We start from the raw sequence: 7,968 nt of genomic DNA, 5'->3' as shown, positions 1-7,968 counted from the left end.
TCATGAAGGGGATAAACTTTAGATTAAAGGTACTGTCACACTTAGCGATGTACCAGCGATCCCGACCAGCGATATGACGAGGTCAGGATCGCTGGTACATCGCTAAGTGGTCGCTAGTGAGCTGCCACACAGGCAGATCTCACCAGCGACATCGCAGGGGTCGGGGGTCGTTACTTACATGTCAGCCGAGGCGATCCTGACGTCCTCCCGCCGCATCCACACGTCACTCGTCGTCACAGCAGGAAGCAGATGACGAGAAGCGGTCCAGGGCGTTCTCGCGCGATCAGCGATAACCAGCAGGGGAGCGGTCGGAGGTAAGTATCAGACATAGCAATATCGCTATAACGTCACAAAAACCAGTGACGTTATAGCGATATTGCTAGCGATATTGCTTAGTGTGACAGGCCCTTAACCCTATATATGCAGGGTAATCATGCCTGAGAGGTTCCTTTTAAATGGCACTGTCATAGATTTGAAGCAGAATTTAAAGGGAATCTGTCAGTATGATTAACATCCCCCCCCCAAAAAAAAAAAAGAACCACATGTCTGGGCATGCCTGTCTTTGAAATGCACATTGACAACTTTTTAACTTCTATCTGTTGCTGCATTCCTGAATGAGCCATTAAGTGCTTTTGGCATGCCTAATAGCTCACTGCCTTATTTCCTTGCTTCATTGTCACACTGACAATGAGCTATCAATAATGCAAAACAACCTGGTGCTTTGTGGATAATCAACCTGGGGAGACAGAGGCTCTTTAAGTGCTCTATCACACTCAGATCACATAATTACACACTGGAATATGAGCTAAAACACTAATGATTTGGAAATGCAGCAACAAATAGAAGATATAAAGGTGTCAATGATTTACTTTTGAAAAAGCTGCATGTATAGTATACAGAGTTTTGGGGGCTGATCTTACTAATACATTATTTTGAAGTAATTAAACAGCAATGATTGGAGCTAGCTACAACTGCTGCTGTTAGTGGTAGGTGCATGTTATAACGCAGCATAGACAGTTTTAATAGGATGTGATGTGTTGAGTGTCAAGTTTTTTTCTATCTTCAGGCTATGTTCATTCAAGAATGGAAGCATTCTAATATTAGAATTGAAAATCAAATTCACCACACTCTTGTCCTGCAAAACCGCCAGCATAATCAATACCACCATCTATAGCAGCCTGTATTCTGCCTATGGCATAGCAGCTGGTACCTCCTGACATGAAGAGTGGAGCTTTAAGCTTTTTTTTCCTTCATTCCTTCAATGGCAAAAATATACTAGACAAATATGGGGAGAATATGTAGTAGACGCTGTCACTCCATTTCTTTGGCTTATTATAAAATAACAAGAAATCCACTTTAACAACCAATTTTCATTCTCTCATGATTATTTGTATTTCTAATGTAATATTTACCACCTTATTGCCTTTCAAAGCGATCCATACCGTCAATACTATACTAATTAAAATGTAATTACTCAAGGAAGCGTCATACTTATTTTCCTTCTTCTAGTTAAGCATTCATGGAGTGGCTAAACCTAGATTTCTATAGGTTTCCATGAAACGCTTTACTAAACCCATTCCGTGCCTTCTCGGCCTCTTTTTTTGTTTTAGCATACAAAATCATCTATTGATCGGACTCGGCAGCTCGTGTTAACATAGCGCTGTTTCCCATCCCAGTAGGAGCAGGAGTTAATTTCTTTCCCTGTCAGATTACAGCTGCTTTGTACTTTTCTGCCCATTGAATGGTTTCCTCTGAAATAATTCAGCATTCCGCCGTGGAGTTAAATAGGGCTATTCTGTATGGGTGCACAGTTTTTTTTTTTTTTCCTTTTATGACAGACAAGTATCAGGCTGAGGCTCAGTAGGACCACCAAATTTATTTCTCTGTGCTGCGGCTGCAATGGAGAATTAGTCTCTGGGGGTCAGAGAAAGTGTGTTAATCTACTTTATCTGCTAGCTTACGGAAAATTGCATATTTAAGCCTCTTGTTATGAAACCGCTACATCAGTCTCTAATTAATGTGTTCTACATGCTGTCTGAGGCTGGGCTCCCATCAGCAGCACAGTGTAGAGCTACTGTATCTTCTCCTCCAGCATCATCAGCAGCAGCATCAGCACCAGCAGCTCAGAGAGGCAGTAGCACATTGGTTAACACTGTACATAACCTCCTCACAAATTGCACAGCTTCAGCAGCAACACATCCATTAGTCTGGAAAAGACGGCGTTCCCAAGTGGCTCCTGTGCATTTTCCCCCCAATTCTCCTGTCGCCATCCAATCCTCTGTATGCCGTCCCTGTATGTAGGGAGTGTTCAACACTAATCAGGTCAATGATCATCCCAAGTCTCAAGGGACCTGACAGGAGCCTATTGCCCTAGTTAGAAGATCTCTCTCTGTCCAGGGCACGGTGCTTGGAGATATCACCCAGAGATCATTGGCACAATACCACTCTGTACAAGAGAAGCTCTCAGGATTTCAGCTGGGCTGTAGTCAAGAGAAAGCAGGGACAGCACAAGCAGCACTTGCTATACCTGCCTGCTGGGTGTTGGTTTGGCTTCTTGGACTGTAGGACAGAAGGCATCTCAATTAAGGTAAGTGATCCTTCACTGTATCGGGGGGAATGCATCCTTCCAAGTGTGGGGACGGAAACTTCTGAGTGTACTGGCAGTCTGCACTGCAGCAAATCAGCCTTCTATCTCATGTCAATAAGAAAAAAAAACAGCTTTTATATCTCCCCATACTATTTTTTTTTTTACCGATACAATGCCATCAATTTGTGGAGTGAACTGTTTTTTCTTTGACCTTTCCATGTTTTCTGGCTTGAAGGCTGTCTGTAAGCTTTGCTAAACAGATCGACTCGTAGTCTTTGGAGGAAATGTTAATGTCTTTCATTAGGATGTGGGAAATAATTCATCGGCGTGATTCGTTTTTGTAGCATGGTATATGTTCTTACTTTGGAGTGAAACTTTGGAGTTGAATGGAATCATCTTCGAGAAGGTTTTATTTTATGGCTGGAGTTAAGGAAGCGGAGATATGAACAATTATTGGGTGATGATGGGGAAGGGTGAATATATTATTCTGCTGAGTAAGTAAGGTACGAGCTAAATCCGATTACGTGATCCTCCTGCAGGGTTAATATCAGGGGAACATGCATTGAAATGTGATTCCACCATGGTGGATAGCTAGAGCATAAAACAAGCCATTAATGTCAACACTGTACTATGTTTCCATCCTTCTCCGAGAACGTTCTTATTTATAGAATAGTTGACTGTATTAATAGGTCTACGGCACCTAAGAGACAGCATGGAAGAGGCAAGATATCTGGTTATTGCTGATAAAACATTTAAAATGCTGGCTGATATGAGTTACAAAGACAACAGCTTAGGAGCTCTCCCGACATACATCTCAGCACCTTGATCAATGTTACATTGAATTACAGAGGGGCTTGGAGGGGGGGTGAAAAATGAATAAATCATTTCTAGGTTATTTCAAGGCAGGTGAATATTTTCCCCCCAACCCCCATCAAACCTTAGAAATATGTCATAGAAAGTGTTAAATCAAGAAGCCAAGTCAGATTAGGAAGCAGGTATTTCATTCTGTCACTCTGCATTTGAAGTTGGTGGATGATAGTCAAGGACTCTTTTTGTCAGGCTAAGGTCACATATTAAAGTTAACAAGAGTCCATTGTCCTCCAGTGACTGACTGCCCGGATTTCCTCCCTCGGGTTAAAAGGACTCAAGATACATGTTATCCTATTGTTGTACAGCTGTAAACACAGTTATTACATCCATGCACATATTTTGGGTATGATATGTATTCCATGTGTGATTTTTGCCTACAAATATATTGATATTTACTTCTCGGGAATGATTTACAGTATTTCCCTGCATTATGGTTGTCCATTTATGATCCTCAATCTGCCATACGACCTATAATGGAAAGGAGAGAATTATATTAATGCCACCTGTGCGTCAGTGATAAAGAGTTCAGTAAAAATTGAATGTACCTCTGCTAATATCTGAGCAGAAAATATGCAGAGCAGATAATACCGTCTTCCTAATCAGCATATCATACACCATCATGCCGCTTATCTGCTTCCTCGCTGATTCTCCGGGAAGCAGAGCAATCACAATGAACTTTTCTATGGCATACTGAGCAATGCTGCAAACTACTGTACGTTTTTTGCTATGTAAATGAGGGAATGGCTTTTTATTAAGTTCAATGTGTTAGGAGATGCTAAGTCAGGAATAATAATGAACAGTGAGATGTGAGCAGATTAAATAAGTATTGAAATCATGCGCAATAAATAAACAGCGGATCTAGATCCCTCTTGAAGTCAATTCGCAAACAACCGTCTGTGAAATGTTGGCGCGGAAGTTTAGATTGGTCTTTTGTTGTAACTTTTACGACACCATAAAACGTTGCGACCTCTAGTACGCAGGATCCCGACAAATTTATTGCGTAATAAAACAAGCTCTCGGTATGAAAAAGTGGAAAAAAAAGTAAAAGTTAAAGATAATCTTCTGCACTTTCTGTAATGTATCATGAAATACACCAGTCAAGTCAGAATTGGTAGAGACTGAGAAGTTCATAGACCTGATGCCATCCATGTACATAAGGTGGACATCTCTTCCTAAACTCCCATAATTACAGTATTCACACTAACAGTGTCTACGCACCTTAAGTACCTAGTTCTTCTGACCCTCTAAGCATGCTCAGTTTGGCGAAATTTGTAAAGCCATACTGACATATTGTAGAATCGGTCAGATATAGGTTGGGATTATGTCTCTAAACCTGGAAATAGTCTGATGGCTTTTCATTTGCGTATACTATTTTATGTCCCAAAGATTTTATAAACCTATAAATCTATACTGGATTTTCCCAGTGCAAATGTTCACGTGAACATACCCTTACACCATCAGGAGACAGAGCATAGATGAAATGATTCATATGTTGATCCATTTTTCCATTAGTGACAGGGAACAGAGGGCAATCAGGCTGCTCCCAAAAACATTAGACTGACAGCCAATCTGCATTGGTTGATTCAGCCAACATTATAGAATGAAAGTTACATTTCAGGGGAGCAGTGGGACTTATTGATCAAAACTGTACATTTTAGGCAGTGAAAACTAAGGCTGTGTGCCCAGGTTGCATTTTTTATGAGTTTCCGCCGCAACGTAGACGCTTAAAAAACGCTAATAAAATGCACCCCCATGCAGTCCTATGGGATTCCGCAGATGCTGTGCCCATGCTGCGGATTTTACCGCTGCAGAATCGCATAGTGGTAAAATCCGCAGCATGTTCATTATTTCTGCAGAATCGCGGCGATTCCGCCACCATAGGATTGCATTGAAATGCTCACTTTATGCATGTGGCTATGCCCACCATGCGTAAAGTGAGCGCTTCATGTGCGGATGTTACCCAGGGTCTGGAGGAGAGGAGACTCTCCTCCATGCCCTGGGTACCATATCCCCGTAAAAAATAAAATAAAAAAAATCGGGATATACTCACCTATATATAGTTAAAAATCGGGATATACTCACCTTCTGATGGCCCCTGGAGTGCTTCTTCCACTCAACCATGCTGACAGCATCTTCCGGTCCCAGGGATGCATTGCGCGAATTACCCCAGATGACGTCACGGTTGCGTGAACGCTTTGTCATCTGAGGTGATTCTCGCAATGCATCCCTGGGAACGGAGCTTGCCGGCAGCGTCGCTGAAGGCCGGGGGCTGACAGAAGGTGATTTATATCCCTATTGTTTATTTTTTTTATTATTTTTTACATTCTTTTACTACTGATGCTGCATAGGCAGCATCAATAGTATAAAGTTGGTCCCACTTGTCAAGCACTATGCTTGATGAGTGTGACCAACCTGTCAATCACTTTCCAAGCGATGCGTCAAATCGCTTGGAAAGAGCTAGCATTCTGCAAGCTAAAAACGCTTGCGAAAGGCTTGTGTTTGCGGAAAACGCATGCGAATTCTGCATGCGTTTTACCCGTGGCATAGAGTTGCGAAAATGCTGCAGAAAATTCCACAGCATTTCTGCAACATGGGCACATAGCCTAAGACTAGGCAGTATAAAGGTGCACCAAAGGTGTCAAAGTGGCTCATGCTGTTTGATAAACCTCTCTAGCCCAAGTTTATGCAACCAATCAGTTGGCTTACGTTATGATAGAAATGTATGCCGCAATTTGGGGGCAATGTTTCACATATGAAACCACCTCCCTTTCCACACAACAAGCCCCTTTATAGCAAAGCCAAATGCTTCAGTCATTCAAGTCATAACAAGTGTCTAAAACACATCATAAATATGGTGCGTCGTGAGCGCACTTTCTTCTCCCAGCTATACTACATACTTATCTTTGTGAAGTATTTCTCAGTAATTTTAGTACCAGCAGTACCATTGTTTTATTATGCCTTATTATTGTTATGTTGCTTTGTTTGTAAGAATAGGAAATGTACGTTAGCGGCTGGCTGTGCACATGTCCTGGCAAGCAGCTGTCGACACAACATCATCAGCACCTCCCATCTGACAACCAAAGTGGAATGATTTGAGAGAATCCCTTTAATTATAGATAAGGCTCATGTACATGGTTGAATTAACAAAGGCGCCATGCATTAGACATATGTTTAAAAGGAATTAGTCAGACAATTCATGATACCCAAACCGCGGGCGCAATGAATCACAGCCTGGCGACAATATTGCTGCCGGGTATTTCATTTTCTAAAATGTTACACATTTTCATAAATAATATACCGTACTTTGAAGATTTGGCCAGAGACCATATCCAGAGGACAGACTAGTCCGGCTCCGCCCTTTGCCCGCCTCCTTCTGACCCTGGTACAGGTGATTGACAGGTCTCTATCTTGCGTGGAAATAGAGAGAGACCAGACAATTAGCTGCTGTGGTGCTAGAACAAGCCAGAAGAGCTGATGTTAAAAGTCTATCATCTCTGAAACATTGGAGTATTTCAGTGAATAATATACCTGGTTGCAATTGTGAAACTGGGTCTGAGCAGAAAAAGTAAATTAATGTGCATGCAAAATGTAATTGCATATGAACACATGACCTTTACACAGAGAAAACAAAAAGCAAAACACAAAACAAATATCCTGGAATAAAAAAGTAAAAAATATATTGCAAAAATTGCATGAAGGTAGTAATAATAGTAATAATAAGGGTATATAGCTAACATAATTTTGATTAAAATAATGTAGAAGCCATCCGGCCACGTCAAGGCAACCCACGTGGGACAGTCCTAACTCTTGTATTTAGGACTGTCCCACGGGGGTTGCCGTGACGTGGCGGGATGGCTTCTACATTATTTTAATCAAAATTATGTTAACTATATACCCTTATTATTACTATTATTACTACCTTCATGCAATTTTTGCAATATATTTTTTACTTTTTTATTCCAGGATATTTGTTTTGTGTTTTGTTTTTGGTTTTCTCTGGTTGTAATTGTGTAGCCAGGCTCTCATTCTGCCTGCAGTTTGGACAGCATTAGATATCTGACAAGTTTCCTTTAAAGCAAAACAATAAAGTGTCTAACAAAATGTGATCCAATCCCTTTCATGGTTCGAAAAATATGGCTGATTCATGAAATCATCATATTAACTAATCACAAAATCAGAAAAGTCTGGAGTTTAGAAAGCAATGTGTATTTTTAAGTCTCACGTCTGATTCACATGTAACTGGCTTTATCTAGTGATATATTTATATCACGGTTTACGTGATGAGGGGTGTTATTCCTGTGTATGCAACTTGCCTCTTCAGAGAGGAAGAGGACTTGAACTCTATAGAGCCATGTGTTGGAAGTAGCGATCCTACAAGACATTATCAACCCTTTAACGAGTATTGCAGCGTGACTTAAGATAAAAGCCAAATCAGAATCTCAGTTTGGAGACACAATGTTTTGGGGTATTGCCCCTCATCAGTGCAAAATATGTGAACTGATTTAGTAGGT

At 41.0% G+C, this 7,968-nt stretch overlaps 1 protein-coding gene across 1 annotated transcript in view; it reads left to right on the top strand.

Moving 5' to 3' along the window:
• The first annotated feature begins 1,851 nt into the window (after positions 1 to 1,851).
• The window catches only part of LOC141084627 (cadherin-12-like), a 1,440,185-nt gene continuing 1,434,068 nt past the window's right edge, over positions 1,852 to 7,968 (top strand). The window contains exon 1 of the mRNA XM_073569451.1: positions 1,852 to 2,587. The gene's annotated coding sequence lies outside the window, so the exon portion shown is untranslated. The remainder of the gene's footprint in view (positions 2,588 to 7,968) is intronic.

The sequence above is a fragment of the Dendrobates tinctorius genome, unplaced genomic scaffold (genome assembly GCF_039654945.1).
Source record: "Dendrobates tinctorius isolate UK_male_01 unplaced genomic scaffold, ASM3965494v1 ptg000025l, whole genome shotgun sequence".
NCBI lineage: Eukaryota > Metazoa > Chordata > Amphibia > Anura > Dendrobatidae > Dendrobates > Dendrobates tinctorius.
Note: the sequence above shows the minus strand (reverse complement) of the source record. Positions and strands in the feature narration are given on the sequence as shown.